Consider the following 18,432-nt stretch of genomic DNA (forward strand, 5'->3'; position numbering starts at 1 on the left):
AGGATATTTTGTTTTTTAATGTTTGATGTTTTGTCGTGTTTTCATATATATTGTAAGTAGCCCAGAGTGGCTGGGTAAACCCAGCCAGATGGGTGGGATAGAAATTAAGTTGTTGTTGTTGTTGTTGTTGTTGTTGTTGTTGTTGTTGTTGTTGTTGTTATAACCCACTCCATTTCAATTGATTTGACACACACACACACACACACACACACACACACCCAAGTTGGGTACAAAAGAATGATATCTGTGGAAAGATAAATGTCCCTGTATAGTCTGTGCAGGAAGGCTTATGAAATACAAGTGTCCCGCCACTTAAGTGGGGAGTTACATTCTGGGGCCCTGTGTGAATAAGTGAGGGTGCATGGGGAAGAGAGAGAGAGGCTCACACTGGAAATCGCTTGGGGCCGCTGCCTAGCCTTTCCCAAGCCTGCCTGCTTCCCTGTCTGCCCTAGGGGAGCCAGTGCATGCAGTGGTGGCTGGCCACAAAGGGAGATGGCTAAGAAGGGCGAACTGATGTCAGGATGGGGGCGCAGATATATGGTGGAGGTGGAGAGAAGACAACTCCTGCCCCCATTCCTCAATCAAAGGCGGCCTTCCCTTGCTTGGGCAGCAGCCCCTGGCGAGACAAGGCCAATTGATTGATTGATTGATTGATTGATTGATTTCACAGCGCACAAACATGGTAGTGTGCGAGTGGGAAGTGTGTGTGCGTGCGCACATATATACACTATTCACAGTACCTCAGCGAAGTCAGGAATGGAAACAAGTAAAATATACAGTTCTGCATATTTGTAGAATATTTGTAGGCCTGCTCCAGCTCCACACTCACGTTTCCATGGAGCAAGTAAGGGAGAAAATACACAAGTGTCCCGAAGCCCTTCAGCACTTACAGACATTAAATAAATGACACAATTTCCCCAGCACTTCAAATTAAATCTACAATGTCACTTACAGTCTGTCACACCCAGAAACCATGTAATCACAGGATTCATGTTCTTAGCTAGGGGTGAGTCAAAAATTCTACTCGCCGAATTACAGTGTTTTAACTGGAACATGTATTAGGATTCTTACATAGTTTCATTTATTTTTTAATATTTCCGAAAGTTTGTAAGGAACATTGTACATGAGCTGTTTGCCTCAACATTCAGCCCTTTCATATATTTTAAGGGTGCATCATCAGCTCTGGGTGGGGGCAATAACAAGGCAAATTTGAGTGATTTGGGGGTCTTTCCCACCTCCCAAGAAACTTCTGTCCTTTTCTTCAATATGATTGTTTGTTTCCATTTATCTCATTTTTATCTACGGTAGATCCATGAGCCCTGGAGAACCTTTCCAAAATGATGCCTAAAAGGTACTGAAGATTGGGGGGGGGGGTTAAAGCACAGCAGCAGGTGTGGGTTTTTTATATTAAAAAACCAACCAGTCAACAGCATTTCATTTTGCTAAAAAAATCCTACAAGCTCTGCTTTAACTAAGAAACCCATCAGAGATCTTCAGAACTCTTCAGACAGCATTCTAGACAGCCTCACATTCTAAAGCATATTGGAAGACACATACAAGCAGTGAAAGGAAAGGGTCAATGTAAAGCTTAAATAAATAAATGTGCAAGGAACAATTCACACCACTGAGCCCCTGTTCGTTATTGTAAGATAAGAAAAAGCAAAAGATAAAGCCCCACCCTCTTCCTTCTGAGGGATTATGAAATTGAATTCCTTTAACTTCGCCTTCAAAAAGACCCTGAACATATTTGTCTGCAATTTGGAAGGCTTAAATCTACTCTGGAGGACCTCCTGTGCCTATTCTTTTCATTCACTTTGGCCAAAAGTGGGGGGAGGAATTATAGTCATTTTTTTAGATTCCCCATTATGGTGAATGGGAAACACAGCTTTATTTTACATAGAACAGCTCAGAATCTGAATTATAGATCAATGTGGAGGGAGCATAGATGGACTCAGAAACAGACTGGAATTTTTTTTTTTTTTAAAGCTACTGCAGATACAAGGAGAATCTTGGGGCTCAGCATGACCCTCATATATTTATCCCTTCTGTACATTGATGTGTGCACACTGTAGGTTTTTTTGTAAAACACAACACCAAAGAATCTCAGTGCAATCATATTATGTACAATTAGACCAAGACTGCATTTTTTGCTGTGTTTTTCTCAATATGCTTGTGCACATTAGTACTGTACAAAGATAAAGGTGCAAATTATCTGATGGTGAAAAGTATTATTCTACTTAGAAGAGAATTAAGGATTAGCAGAGTAACAGAATGCAGTTAGATCAAAATTCTGAAACAATAAAGGAACAGAATGGGGAACAGCCACCTATCCAGCCTCCAGGCTCCAAGTGTTGTCTGGCAGCAAGTAGTTGTTGATCTGTTCTGGTATTACAGTAGACCTTGACAGGCAAAGCCTTGAATGCTGTTGGCTTGGAGCTGAGCTGCAAAGAACAATACAATCACATGGTTCAGTATGATATGGGTTCACGCTATAAAGGTAACATACAATTCTTCCAGGAGTTGTTTCCTTGTGTTTTTTTCTAGCTACAGTGGTTGGGTTGCTTATATTTTTAGTTTGTATTGATTCAACAGATCAAGGATAGAACAACAGTTGAATCAAGGATAGAACAACAGTCGCCAAAAGGTCAGAATCTATCACTTTTGTTAATTGAATCCATCTTCAAGGCTACCGTGCTGATGCTCCAAGGTCAAGAAAGGGCAAATACCTCTATAAGAACTGGAAATGGATAGCAGTAGATTGTGATACACCAATTCTAGCTGGTGATGAGTTTAATTTTGTGCGTGTGTGTGTTTTAAAAAAGAAGCCATGAGTTGTTTGATATTTTGTCAGTTTATTTTCCACCAGGTAAATGATTCTGCTGGGTTTCAGTTCTTTTAGGCTTACCTGGCGGGCAGAAATTATTGTTAATGCATCTATTATTTATAGCATATAATGCTGTTAACAAAAGGATCCTCTAGGAATGTCTAGATATGCTATCAAAATTGGTTTGTACCCTTGCCATGTGCAAAGAGTAGCTGATATTCCTGTGTTCATCGCTCCAACAAAGCGTGGGGGTTGACATATGCCATCCTAGACTGCTAAAGTACCTGTGAAGTCACAACAAATGGTTCCCTTAGGATATCTCTAGTTCAATATTCCTTTTCTACTTGTTTGTGCATTGATTTTCACTGAAATTTTCAAAGAGCCTTGCATGATATCTAGCCTGGCAAGTGTGTGTTTGTGTAGTAGGTGTGTGTGCGTGCGCGCACATGCACATAGTGCTGTTGTTTTAAACAGCACTCAAAGCACAGCAAATGAATCTGCAGCTAAAGGTGAGCGAGGTATGAAGGAACAGATGGATTTAAAAAAAAAATGCCATGCATACTTGGGGGTGACAAGCAGTCTTGGTGGTTAACTTGCGTCCGTCACTCATCCACCGCAGCCACAAGTAGTCCCTTACATTTATGAATAAATGAGCCATCACAGAACAAATAATAGCCTTTAATCAATGACCGAGCAGGAAGCAAAATTAGGTCCTAGCCACACCATAGATTTAAAGCACTCTTATACCACTTTATACCGATTATGGCTTCCTCAAAAAGAAACAACCTGAAAACCATAGTTAGTTAATGGTGCTTACCTCACAGAACTAAAATCCCCAGCTTTTTAAACAAATCATAGTTCCCAAGATTTTCAGTGACTGGATCAGGCCATTGGGCCATCTAAGCCAGCATCCTGTTCTCATAGTGACCAACCAGGTGCCTATGGGAAGCCCTCGAGCAGGACGTGAGTGCAACAGTACTTTCTCACTTGTGATTTCCAACAACTGGTATTCCCAGAGGCTGATTGCCTCCAACACACTCTGATTAGAGCAAAACGAAACTGGGCCCTTTAGACTGATTTAATGAAGTGCTGTACCAGTGTTGCTGCTTATAGGTTCCATGTGTACGTTTCGAAAGGTCACATACTCTGAATGTTTCAGGATTAGCCAGGGGGAGGGTAGCGGGTTAAGTGCTAATTTATTTGACAGAGTTATTAATGATAAGACTTAGAATGGAAAACATGGTTTCTAAACTAAGCTGGGCTAGTTAAACAAAATCCACCAGCTTCCTGATAATTGCTAATGGGCTTGGGATAGGATTAAAATGATCTCTATGTAGCAAACATATTAATCCTGCAAAAAAAAAAAAAAACCAACAACACTAAAGGGATAAATATTTTCTAATTGTTTAATCCAATAAACACTTGTAAACAGGTATGCTGCTGCATGATAAACACAAAACAGACTTAGGCTGCAGTCCTATGCATGGTTAGCTGGGAGTAGAATTCAGTGGAATTTGTTTCTGAGAAATAAATATAATAAATAAAATTTTGAGAAATAAAATGAAACAATTGGTGTGGTGTCCGTCCCCCCCATCTATCTATAATTAACAGAATTGTGTTTTTCCCTCCTCAGAGAAAGTTATCTTTCTTACGCCTCATTAATTCTTTCCCTATGTGAGAACATTGTTCCCACAGCCTTCCATGGATGAGACTCCAGTGAAAAAATGTCACTATGGGACTAGTTCTATACCAAGAAATGCCTGCCAACATTCCCAAGTGAAGGCACTTTTGTCAACACATCCTTGTAGTTCCAGCACCCACATCTCTTCTCAGGAATCCCATCTCAATAATAATGTTTTATACAGTCCTCAGTCATTCACATCCCAGACCTTATTTAAACATGATGTTCAGGTGCATTGAAACTGCTTCCCCATACAGAATATCCCAAGTAGCTGCTTTCATATTGAAATTGGCCGTAACCACAGTGTGTGTTTTGAGCATGCCTGTGCAATATCCACTGGATTATGAAACCCTGCTGTAAAAAAACTAACCCACTTAGTGTCACATTTAGCATGACTACACCAGTGCAACTGATATATCAAACAGGTACGATCATCTACAAAGTAAAATATTACTTACCTAGCAGGGGGTGGGGAATCTAAGAAATAATATTGCACAAAAAAGAGAGTTTGGGTTTCCTTGGTGTCTCCTGCATATTTCCATAATATTGTCTCTCCTGTATAGTGATTTGTTGGACCCATAAATTGTCCATCAGGCCCTTCCATTGCAGATGTTCTCTTCTTGTTCAGTGTAATGGTGGGGATCAGCAGGAAAACATGGAAGAGAAGAATTGTGGGCAATTGAAACTTCAAAGTGAACCCAGATTTTTATTTATTGTCAAGAGGAACAGTTGTCCTGCCACCTGCTGTCATGCCTTGTTGGGACCGCGTTAGTCTGGCATGATGTCAGGTGTTCGGTAGGCATTGCTGACAAGGAACTGGAGATGCCAAGGAGGATATCACATCGCTGAACAAGACACTCCTCATCATGCCTCCAGTTCCTCAAGAGGAAGAAGCAGTCAGGTACTGACAGGAAAACATCATCCAAACTGACATGGAACAGTGAATGCCATGGCAGTAGCAGTGCTAACTGTGAAGTTCTGTAACGTTTTTAGAAAGCAAGAGAAATGAAGCGAAGTAATTAAGGTTATCCACAAGCAGAAGAAGATGACTGGGCGGCATGCAAATGGAAGCAGGGGTTTGGAGTTGCTGTGCACATAATAAACTGAGTATTAAAGCCACCATTCTACCTGTTCTGGACATGAGTAGATATCACAGTTTTTGTATATTCAAAAGGTAGCTACTACAGTGGTACCTCGGTTTATGAACTTAACCCGTTCCGGAGGTCCGTTCTTAAACCAAAGTGTTCTCAACCCAAGGCGTGCTTTCCCTACTGAGGCCCCCCGCCACCGGTGCCCTTCCACCATTTGGTTTTCGAGGCAAAGTTCGCAAGCCAGAACACCTACTTTCGGTTTTGCGGAGTTCATTACCCGAATAGTTCATTAACAGGACTGTTCATAGACCGAAGTACCACTATACTTTTTTTTTCCAATTCCATTTTCACCTGTGCTCCGTAAACTCTTTAAGCTAGAACAGTTGAGTTTCACCCAACTCCTTCACATTTGTTTCAAACCAAAGCCCTTTTAAAAATTCATTAAGGGTAAAACTGTGTTGGAGTGTACGTGTGTGTGAAGTAAGCAGTAATGTGTACTTGACCCATCCACTGGAACATCTATATCCTTTGCATAAGTGCAGGGGCTCCCTGTAGACAATTTAATGAATGCTCAAAAGGTCAAAGCATAGCCTGCCACTGGGATGCTACACTGCATCCATTTTACTTAGGGATGATGGCTAAGTCCATTCTTTGCACCTTCAGGACTTAATGTGTGAAATGGAACTTGGTTACCCCTGGCTCCATGCCCTGCATAGAAATGCAGTTGGTTGCTGCAAGTGAGGTGGCACTCTCTCCCGCCCAACCTAGTAAACACATTTTCAGGCTAGTATATTCTGCAAACTTATTTACAAGGCTGGCTTAACTTGAATTTTTAACTTGGATTTTCACGCAGATTTTTTAAAAAATGCAAATTAACATAGAAACAGGACAAATCAGACCTGTAAGTACACAAGTAAAAGTGACACAGACTAGAAATAGACTGATTGGTGCATCCTTATTTTTACTCCATTGACTCAAGCCACTTTGTGAAATGAACAGATACCCGTTTTACTCCCTTACTAGATAAAACCTGGCCGGTTTCCATTTAAAAAGCAATCCATTATAATTATAGAGAATCATTGAAGCAACCTCAAAATTCAGCTGGCAACTCCCCCCCCCCCCCCGCCCCCCGGACAAGAAAACTACTACCACAACATCCCTGTAGGTCATCATTCAGTTTCTGCTTAAAAACTTGTAACGATGGAGAATGTACCACCTTCAGAGGCCTTCTGCTCCATTGTTCCATCAAAGGGGTTCTTCGCAATATTTATTCCAAATCATTTGTCTTGCAGTTTGAATCCGTTGGTTTGCATCCAACCTTCTGGGGAACAAACCCAAATATATTCAGTTGTTACTGCATCAGAAGTGTTCTTCAGCACAGCATGTAGGAATCGGCATGGGCCAGGGGAACATAACACTATCTTCACAAAGCTATGATTCAATTTGTTTGTACGCAACATAAAACAGCTACTAATGTCAGTGATTCCAGAAATAAAATCTTCCATTTCTGCAGTCTCTGAATTGATACCATTATCTCTCCTCTCAACAGGAGTGTAACATTAAGCACAATATGACTTTTATCGCAGCCAAGACATAAACAAAACAACAAGGCGGCTATTTTATTTACAACAAATACCTGCAGGTCAGATTTAACCTTGCAAAATGAAATGGTCTTTAGGTCCTAATGAAGGAGATCAGCTGTGATATGTTGCGGATTCTTTGGATGCCGTGAAAATAAAAGTAGCCTAAAGTGTGGGTGCATTTCACTTCTCTGTATCTATTCAAGTAATGCCTTATTTTGGATTTTGCAGTATGGTAGAAGGAGTTGATAGTGTCTGAATGAGGATGCTGGCATGTACATTTTATTGTGCAGTTTACAAATGCTAGTTTCTTCTCTTTGGAGCGGGAAAGGCTGGCCTCTCTCTTTTGTACACAAATATAATTAGTTCAACCAATATCTGATTAACAAAGTATGCAAGACTTTCTGAGTTGCAGAAAACCCTACCTAATGCCATTCACACAACACGGCAAGGGCAAGGAAATGAATGTGTGTGCTCAGGCAGGCAGGAAGACATTTGCACCATACATTTAAAACACATACAATGCAAATTCAAAATGCATCGCCTCCCCCAAGAATACTGGGAACTGTGGATTGTTGTTGGTGCTGGGAAATGTAGCTCTGTGTAGCTTCCAGGAACTCTCAGGATTCTTTGGCCCGGGGGGGGGGGGGGAGCCAAGTATGTGAAATGTACTCGAGAAGTATGGTGTGCATGTGACCTGTGCCAGGATTTGGGCCTTCATGGATGCATTGGAACCTTGCAAGTATAAGCTTTGCCTGTGAGACCTCTCACCACTGGAGGAATGATGTAGTCTATGCTATTGCTTGGTGTTTTCCCCTGTACAAAGCAAAGGGCAGAACTTAGGGATCTCTCCAGTAGGCACTTTGGCATGAGATGGTTCAGCACACATAGCCTAGCACCATAGCTGTCAAGCGTCCCTTATCCCAGTGCCATGTCCCGCTGCTGTCCCTTATTGAGGATGTCCCTTAAATTTCCCGGGTTTCAAAGGAAGCAGCTCCTCTCCCTCCCTCCCTGCTGGCCAGGGAGGAGGGAGGCTCCAGCTGTGTTGCTTGGCTGCATTGCTCACCCAATAAGAAGTCTAAGAACGACTGGGGGGTGGAGCTTGCATGCCTTGGGCTGATCAAATCGGCTGCGTTGCCTGGGGACTCGCCTTTACTCAGCGCTTCCCAGCGGAGAGGTGATGGTGGTTTTCCTTGAGGCTTGAGGCTTTGTTTGGCTGCTGGCTGGGCTTTCTGCCTTTGGCTCAGAGGGGCTCAGAAGTTAAACATACCTGTGCCTGGAAAATCCCTTATTTTGGCTGCTGATCCCTTATTTTTGAGGCTGCTGGTCCCTTATTTCAATCTGTAAGTTGACAGCTATGCCTAGCACAGCTCCTGCCTGCTCTGCTATTTGCACAGCTGCTGCAGTGCATCTTTCCCAGTTGCCAAATGACTTGGTTTTTTTCTGCACATTTGTGCCACTCCTGAGTTGGGAACGCATTTATGGTCCATAGCTGTTACTATAGTGGCACATGGAAATATGGTCCCAGGAACAAGACTGTTTTGCTGCAATTTAAGGCCATTGGCTAGGTAAATCATGGACGATCACCACCACCCTATCAATACAAAAGGTAGCAGGTGTGACAAGCATCTATAGTTTTATCTGAATCACCCCTACTAATAGGCAGAGTGAGACAGCTGCTTCTGGTGGCCGATGCTGGGGCTTGGGCAGCAGCAATGAGATGCTGAAGAACAGAGGTGCTGCCTTCAGGTGTGGTAAAATTAAGCTTCCAGTTGAGTTGGCTTTATTATATGGAATGAGGGGAGACTCCATTTTGTACTTCAACTTGAGCAGCAAAATGCTCTGACCATCTTCCCAGCCCATTTTGGGACTCCTTACGTCAGAAAGACAAAACATTACTTCTAAAAGGGTTAGCTGTATTAGTCTCTTGCAGTAAGAAAAAGTTACCCAAAAAATCCTGGAGGAACATTCTGAAGTATTGTATCATAAAGCTTTCTTGCAGCAAGCCACATCACAAGAACCAGAATGTTTAATACTAAATAAGCAGATTTCCATTTATCTGCTGCAGGGCAGATGATCATCACATGCTTTAAGGTGATGTTGCAGCAGACAAATTCTGATGTGCCTTAATGCATGTTTAAGGAGTTCTCCTTCTTGAGCAACATGTCTTAAAAAGCTACTGATGTGCCTATGATGGTGGATATTCACAGCACTTTAGCTCTTTCCCTAAATACAGATAAGTGAGCATGTATAATTAATCTGAAAGGAACAAACCTGAGCACTACGAACAAGGTAGAACGCTTTTGTTCTATTCAGATTTCACACAAATAAAATGTAATTGCTACAACACTTAAAGAATCTGCTGAAATGAGAAATACAGCTTTCAGCTGTGTCCGGCAAGGAAGAAAGCACACACAGTAGACATTGTTACTCCCATTAAAATTACAGTGCTAATTAAACTAATTACACACATGAGCCAGGCAAATTGTTAGCGCTTCACTGTAGAAAAGGCTTCACATCATTTAGCAGGGCAATGATTTTTGTGCACAAAATAATTAGAGGAAAAATATATGTAAATGGAATGTAATCATCCATTAGCTGAAATTATTCCTTGCCTTACCTTAATGCAAAGCTACTTCTGATGTCTGTCATTTTTCTCTTTGCAAAAGCCAAAGGTGGTATTGCAAAGCAATCTAACGAATGTCTCCTGTCTTTCCCATCTGAAAGCAAGGAAGCGTCTTTGAAATTAAAACCTGAAATTCTAACTTACAATGACAGTAATAAATCCCTTCCCGCTACCACCCAATAGGCAACACTGCTTTGTGTTCAGGCATTATGAAGTACAGTAGCAGTAAATTAATGTCATGTTTTATATTGTGACCTAGAAATTTGTTGTGTTAAGTGTTAACCAAGCCCTTTGAGGCTGCACAATTATTTTACGAGATATATATAAAGTGTGACAGCTTTAGCAATGATCGCATATTCCTCAGTTCTGTTAAATAATGCCTAGCATCTGTCACTGACATGGGCAACTTTTTCAGTAGTTCCAAATATTTCATTTAATTAGAGACAGGCAGCTGCATAACAACAAACTTGAGTTTCCCTAATTTACCATTCGCCCCGTGTGTGGCAATACAAAGAGGGTGTCCAGTTTTGATAACACTTTACAGTCCACCCATCCATGAGGAAGTTGTACCTCTGGCAGAATTTAATGTTGCAACTTTCTAAAATATGTCTTGAAGGGTCAGAGTAGGTAACGGATGCAAAACACCCAGTCACACCAAGCAAAAAAAGAATAATTAAATGCACAGGCACTCTGCCCCCATTTTTGAGTTTAATCCTATACACCAGATCGACCAGTATTTTATATATTATTGTATATTTAGATCCCATGGAGCTTAAGGCACCATGCATGGTTTTCCTTCTGCAAATAATGACTGGGCCAACGCCACCCACTAAATTTCATGGCTGAGCAAGCATCTAAACCTGAGCCTCCTCCATCTTAGGCTACACTGACACCATTCATTTAAGCCACTATAATATCACTTTGGACAGCCATGGCTTCCCCCAAAGGATTCTAGGAACTTTAGTTTGTTAAGCGTTCTGAGAGTTGTAGGTGATTCCCCTACACACACCCGGTCCCCAGAGTTCCCTGTTCTTCTTTCTTAAGGCTCTTTATCTTTAAACCAGTTTTGTAGTGGATAGCCCTTCAGATTTGGAGGGACCCTTGAAATAGGTGATTGTTCTTCATAAAGAAATACATGCAGCCATCCACAGTTGTGTCATTCTGACAGGGCAAGCAGGAGGGATGAGGCAGTGGCAAGGCTTTTGTGATACAAATGCAGCAGCTGGAGCATCATGTTGGCTCCATCAGTGCATTTGTGCATCACTGACTTCACCACCACTACCCTCTCAACCTCCTGGTACACCACAGCAACAACAGGTATGGGAAATCAGGTGAGCAGTGCCACCCCACCAACTGCTACAGCATCCTACCAGATGCACACTAACCCCTGTTCACTCAACAGGTTCTGGACACAAAATCATCCTCCCCATTTTTTCCCCAACAGGCACAAAGCTTGGCCTTAGTAAGGGCTAAACTTTGTTCAGGGTAAAGGCTGGCAGGGATGAGGTGCCATCACTTGCTGCTGCTCTGCCCTCTGCTGCTGGGTCCTAGAGAGAGCGTGGCGTGAGTTATCCCTCTTCCCTGCTCATGCAGGAGGTGTCAGCTCAAATTCCCCAGTTCTGACTGGGGATCCCTATATTGGGCTGATTCCTTCCGCATCAGTGCCTTTCTACATCCAAGTGAGAAGAGGTTAAGGCTGATTTTGTTCCCCGTAGTCACTTAGCCATTCAACACCATACTCCATGCCCTTTTCAAGTCAGAAGTAAAATAGAATTCATTTTTATAAAGTATAAATGTGCTTCAAGGAGAGCCTGCACGCCAAACTTCACCCAGAGTATATTTCTCAGTCAAGTTATTAACAGCTGAAAAGGAAGTCATTGGATGAAATGGCTGCAAGACTCCTTAAAGAAGTCTAATGGCCCCACTGGGCCTCACTGTAATATCCCCTGTATGTGTGCATTGTTCTTGCTTTTCCCCATCACAGTGACACATTAGGGCAAGGAACACAGAGACAACAGTCAATGGTCCCGGGAAGACAAATAAACAAAAACTCTCTTGGAACCCATTTTTCTTCTTTTCCTATCAGAGGAAAGCCAAGATAAACCAGCCTGCTGGAAACGGAATTACATCCTGGTATATATGACTGTTAGAGTTTAAAGATATTTTGTAGTTATAACTGCAAAGGAAATTGCCCTGCTATCTTTCCATTTCTTCTTGACACTTCTGCGAAAGAACATCAATATATCCGTTAAGACGCTGCTCTCCTTGACGGCTGAGCCTCGCCATTCCTTTTCTCTTGCTGTTAATTATTTTCATCCATAGCCAGCTATTTGTTTCCTCTGAACTGATAAATACAATCAATAGGAAGAATGCTGCAAGAATGAGGCTGCCAAAACTAATTTGGCATCTGGACAATTTGTTTTCCCTTCACCGTTATGATAGAACATGAATTTGAAGTTTGATTTGATTTGTTCCCACAAGCCTGTCATTTACGCTTTTCTACCCGGGTGTTTGGCATGTGTTGAAATGGGAATAACCAGTGACAAATATTAAACATGCATAGGAAGTCTTATGTCTCTCCTCCATTTTTTAATATAAATAATCTTTTTTTGTGCATTTTCTCCCAGTATATGCATTTTTATATGCCTTTCGGAGGGAGCGCTAGAGAGCTGCGCTGCAAACTTCAGAAGAGTGTGAATTTTGAAGCATAGCTGCGTTTTGATTTTTATATATTGTTCGAGAAGTTTGGAATCTTGTGGTCACTGGTGATGCTGTTAGCAGCTTGAGAGCTTTCAGCAGATAAACCATCAGGAGGAGCAACAATGACCGCTCCCCACTTAAAACGGGGGGCGCCCTTTGCGTGGACACGTGTAGCCCTGGATCTGGAGTGGCCCCATCAGCATAGGCTTTGCCTTCCCTCAGGTGGGATACCTGGAGGTCCCCACCTACCCCAGTGAGTTGTCCAATCCCACCTGGGGGAAGCGTTGCCAGGGAAACCAGGCCAGGTAGGGGGAGGGATTACGTGCCCACACAATAGAGGGTGGATCTTACCTGGTAATCCTCACTTGGCTCCAGAGCTTCTCCCACCCTACCCACCCTCAGTTAATGTCTTCTTTTGCAGGTTAACTTTTCTTCATAGGTTTTGCAGGTTAACCTGTCTCCACAGGTATGTGGGCGCTGCTACGATAAGGTCGCTGTTAAAGGGCCGGAAAGGAATTTCCCTGCATTGGCAGGTTTTGCCTTTCCCATAGCAAAACGTCACAACTTTGGCGGTATCAGGCCTTGGGCGGAATCCTTTAGTCCATCTTCCTCTTTGCGGCGGCGATACCAGGGTTCCCTGTTAAAGGGGTTTTTGAAGGGAGGCTTTGGCCGTACGCCGAAAGGTCGTTATTGCTCTCTCCTGCGGCGGCGTAACGGGGGCGGCTATCTCTGCTTGAACATATGTTCTCCAGAGCCGGCCCATCCCCCACACACACACTGGATAACCCTGATGCTCCCTAGGTCCCCGGCTGGGGACTGGGGAGGGAGAACGCCCAATGCCTGAGCCAAGGTCTACCCACATTTGAAATTTAATAAAGTTGTGGCCAATTTAATCCCATAGCACGTTGTCTAGAGTCGTTATTCCACATGACGGGAGGGACCACTCGGGATCTGGGGACTCCGCCTGTCCGCGCAAAAATAAGTTTGGAGTTTTACTCTTTTCTTTTTCCAATAAAATAAAAACACATTTTAAAATAATGCATTTCTTGGAGAAAATAAACTTGTTCCCAGCTCTAAGTGGTAAGTGAATAGAATATATTTCTTGTTTACATCTGTTGTAATGACACAAAAGGAAATCTTGCTTTACCATTAGATCTACCTTAGCTTTTATTTCCGTGTTGAGAGCCTGTACTGTTCTCACCTGGGACTATATTGGAAGGTTCCATTTTGATTGCCTAGGTATATAACAAGAATTGTATCTACTGACGCCTCACTGTGCTTTATTTTCTAACTTCCAAGTTTCTGAAAACTGATTATTTTAGAGCTTGTACAACATAGTGGAAGGCTAAATAATGTCAATCTTTTCTACTATTTTTCCATTTCTTATGTTCTTTTATCAAGCTACTTAAGCAAGATTGGGGCTAATGCTACTGTAGTCATCAGAGGGGAGTCTCAAACACCAGGCTGCTAATTTTTGACCAGTGCCAGTGGTTGCTTCCATTTTGATAACACACCTTGAGGGCATCCATCCTTTCAAACTTTCCCATATATATTCTCTAATATTTAAGCCCCATTCAGGTGTTCTGATCTTTCCAGCAATGAAGGCAAGTGGGGAGGAGCATGCTAGGTCTGTTCCTCATCAAATCCTTGTTATGATTTGTAGAAGCAGGGCTTTTTTCAGCCAGAGCTCACAAGACCTCGGCTCCAGTGCCTCTCAGGTGGGCAACCATCGCTATTCTAAGAGAACAAGGGAGAAGTTCATGGTGAGCTCCAATACTTCTTTTGCTAGAAAAATAGCACTGTGCAGAAGTCAGTTGGCCCATAACTTGTTAGACCTGGCCCCATCATCTGTTTTTGGTACTACACCACACTTCAGCCAGTGTGGTCAGCAGCGAATACACAGCTCCAGCCAAGTCTTCCAGCAGAACACCAGTTTTCCTGCTTTCCAGTAGTCAGCCTTTTCCAGAGATAAGAAAACTCCTTTCCCACTCAGTTCAGTTTAGAATATGAAGCGTTTATTGTCTCATGGCACAAGACAAGCATAAACACACTAGCTACATAAACTTTAAGAGATGCTGGTACAATAGCCAGAGTTGTACATGTGTGTGAAGTGGAAGCAGGCTGGAAGCTGGGGAGAGAAACATGTTTGCTCTGTGCTGGGCTTTGCGTGGCTCCCAGAAACCTAATAGGGAATCAATATATTTTGGGGTACTGGTTCTGGGAGCCCCTCCCATGCCCGCGCTGTCCTCCCGGTGCCACCCCCCAACATAAAAGCAAGCAGCCTGCAGCTGCAGCCTTGCTGGAGCCCCGTTCCGCCCACCTGGGTAGGAAGGCGGCGGTGGGGAGCAATGCCCCCCCACCGCCCAAATGCAAGCAGCTGCCGGTGGAGGAGCCAGCTCCCCCCCCCCCCACTGCTGCCAGGGAAAAGCTCCAACCGAGCACGCTAAAATGCAGCCTAACCTGGCAGAGGGGCAAATCCCCACACACACACCCAGGCAAAAGTAAAGAAGGCTGGTTACCTACCTCAGTCCAGCCGCCTGGATACACTCCTGATTCTGATCTTGATCCTGGAAGGAAGAACGGCAAAAGAGGCTTGAGCCCAGGAGTCAGCCTCTTTTCTTTTGGCCTTAGGCCCACCCCCGGCCGGCTGTCCATTGTCCTTCCTGGCCGAGGGCGGGTCAAAGGCCAGCTCAGGCAGGTGGGTGGCACCCGCCCAGGTGAGCCTCGCTTGGTGCCGCAAACCCCGCCCACCTGTAGGGAAGGGAGGGCAGATATATGTGTAATTAAAACCATATATTCTAAAGCCATGACAGTCTCCGCTGACCTTTATTCCAGGGAAACCTGACCCTGGATTCTGTCACTGCTTTGAGAATTGGGTGGTATGTAACAAAACGATGACTGTATTCCACTTATTTCCATTTACAATAAATCACCCTCTATTCTTTTTACGCTTCCTTCCTAAATCAGAGTCCCTCTCCTACAGTATCTTGAAAAAAGGCAGAGATGTGCCATCAGTTAAGAATTAACATTTGTAAATATCCACAGCAATGTGTTTTCAAGCTTCTTTGCCTCCCTTGGAATGCGCTTTGAATGGATGTATCTCAAGGTAGCGCCACAGGCATGCCTTTGCAAAGCATTGTTACCAGCAGAACAGGTGTACTTAAAGTTGCACTCAGAAAATCTCGCTTATACCAAACAGAGCTTTTCCAAAAAGGGAGGTGGGAGGAGAGATACGTAGAAGGAAAAGAAGGCTAGCAATACAAGGGGAACTTTCGTTATAATCCAGACAACACTCTGTGTCTCCTGAAAGCCATTCTCCCAATGGGAGTAGTTACAAAAGAATGCAATTATGTATACCTTTTAATACATTCAGTCTTCTCTCACAAAGAAAGCTAGGTTTCCTTTTTTTATTTTTTATAAGGCCACTTTAACATGAAATATCAAAGGGAAAAAATCCTTACAAAGCGAATTAAAAAAAAAAAAAAAAGCTCAGGGCGGGGGAAATAAATTATCTGAGCGCCCAGCATGCTTTCTATCTCCTGCCCATGTGGAAAGAAAAGATAAAGAAGCAGGCAGAGAAGCCAAAGTCAGGGGAAATGAGTGTTTAAAAATCTTGTTGTCTCTGAAGTCGGAAATATAAACAGTAGACAATAAATATGGAAATATCAAACTTTATTGGTTATAAAGTGACTGCTTTAATGGCTGCAAAATTGGATATACTGGGAGGAATCTGATATTTGTTCAAGGTCTCAAGTGGCCTAAAAAGAAACATATGACTTAAATATATGATTGCTAGATATTATTAAATATTATTTTTAAGTGTGTGTTTGCCTATGCATCTGTGCAGTACCAATAGCATGTTCCAACATGTTTATAGCCATTGAAAGACCTGTACAATATTAATTTACTATATTAATTTATTATTTATTTATTCAGGGATCCCTTCCCATTTTATGCTTCTATTATTCTAAGGCGTGGCTGGTGACAGGTGTGCTTTGTGAGAGTGTGGCCTTGTGAGAGTTCCAAGGGTCATGTGGAGAAGTATGGAGGACCCCATCCTTGTACTAGTGGGCAAAAGAGTTGTTGCTACTGCTGCTGTTTGGTGGCTGCTGTTGGGGTTTTTTTGGTGAGGCAGAGTTAAGCTTCCTGCTTTCCTGTTAGAGATCCTGGGATTAAATGTGCATCGCAACAAACTTGAATTAGATAATTACTCTTTCAAAATCGTTAACAGGACAACTGCCTGGAGATGAATTGCTTTGCTGTGATCGCAAGTAATCAAAAGAAATGGCTCTGACCCCGTTATCTGTGAAATTTTTACACTGCATTTTCATTCATTTTAAATTATTTATAAGGTAATATCATTATTGGAGTGCGCTGCTGTTGCATTTATTGAATGCAAATGTGTCTGCCTTTATTACTTCTCCCAGGATTATACAATGCATTGGTCTGTAGCTGTCAACATCTCCTCACGTTATGATGGCGATAAATAATGGATTGCTTCCCTCCCCCCTTGGAGAAATATATTGCAGTATGTTTGGGATTTCTACTTCTGTTGTCAATATTGAAGAAGAGTGCTCCGAGCACATAATTTTGTGTAATGGTTAGATATGACCATGATCTATTATCGGCTCATTTGGCATAAAATATCACTGCTCTAGAGGATTTTATGCAGTTCGGCTTTAAGAATGCAGGGGGTTGTCAGAACTAGCTATTGAAATCCTAGCTTGGCCATTGCAAATGCAACACAAAAGAGCACATTTTCCCCAGGTACCACTTCTATAAACCCAAGGACGATCAGTGCCATGGGCACATACCTTGGTAGTACAGAATCATAGAATCATAGAATCATAGAGTTGGAAGAGACCACAAGGGCCATCGAGTCCAACCCCCTGCCAAGAAGATGGAGGGAACTGGGGTAGGAATCCCAAATAGGGTGTGTCCTAGAATTACTTCTGGGGCAGGAACCCCAGAACCCGCCCAAACCCCTTTAGCAGCTCAGCCTTTAACAACAGATTATCTGAACATGATTGCTAATAATCCCTTTCTCTACCACCTCTTCCTGTACAATTACATTGTGAATTGTTACAGGTGCAGAGACTGGCATTGTGCCCACCCACTATTACTGGGGCACTAATCCATTGGTTTTTAATAAACTGGGACTCTGATCCTATGAGCTTCAGTAGTAAAACAATGCATTAGGACATAAATCTTCACCTATTCCTCCAAGCTCTTTATAGGCATAAAATAATACTGTGGGAATAATACTTCCCAGAAACAGAACTCCACTCATGGGATATTCCCACTGGAGAAATGAGGTGATTTTTGCTTATTCTTCTTTTTCCTTGCAACTCCCTGAAAAGTTGATGTGTGGGATGTGGGTAAAAATGGCCTCTTCCACCCCTTCCTCTAGAAGGTGTCAGTTGAATCTCAGTCTATTCCTTCTATTTACCTAGGGGGCATTCTGTATTTAACTCAGAATGCAAGGCCCTGTTGGGCTCTTAATGCCGTGAATCCCTCCATTGTGGGCTCAAGTTGTATATATGTGTAAATAAACCATATATCATAAAGGCACCACCGTCTCCACTGTGCCTCATTCCTAAGGAAACACAAACCCTGGGTAAGGGTCTGGAACTCCTGTAATTGTGCAGTGCTCAGAGATTTGGGTAGCGTGTGACACTATTCTTGTCAATATCTGGCTTCAGGACAACAGTCTTTTGGTCTAAGTTGCTTCTTGACATACAAGTTGCTGTGAGCATAAATGCAGTAAGGAAATACAAAAATGTTTTCATTGCTGTCAAAAAAAATAATCTTAATGATTAAATATATGAAAATGCCTTAAAAACTTGATTACTTGTTTTAACCCTAATCTGCCTTGGGACCTCATGGTGAATAACAAATAAGAAAAACTACTACTGCTACTACTACTACTA

At 42.6% G+C, this 18,432-nt stretch overlaps 1 long non-coding RNA gene across 1 annotated transcript; it reads right to left on the reverse strand.

Annotated features, from left to right (window-relative positions):
• Positions 1 to 223: 223 nt before the first annotated feature.
• On the reverse strand, positions 224 to 9,899 carry LOC309342058. Its single transcript, XR_014156694.1, has 3 exons — positions 9,797 to 9,899; positions 6,813 to 6,917; positions 224 to 2,441 (listed from the first exon to the last, which is right to left on the reverse strand). It is a non-coding gene; the product is annotated as an uncharacterized lncRNA (long non-coding RNA).
• Positions 9,900 to 18,432: the final 8,533 nt, after the last annotated feature.

The sequence above is a fragment of the Podarcis erhardii genome (genome assembly GCF_964252035.2).
Source record: "Podarcis erhardii genome assembly, chromosome: 5".
Lineage (NCBI taxonomy): Eukaryota > Metazoa > Chordata > Lepidosauria > Squamata > Lacertidae > Podarcis > Podarcis erhardii.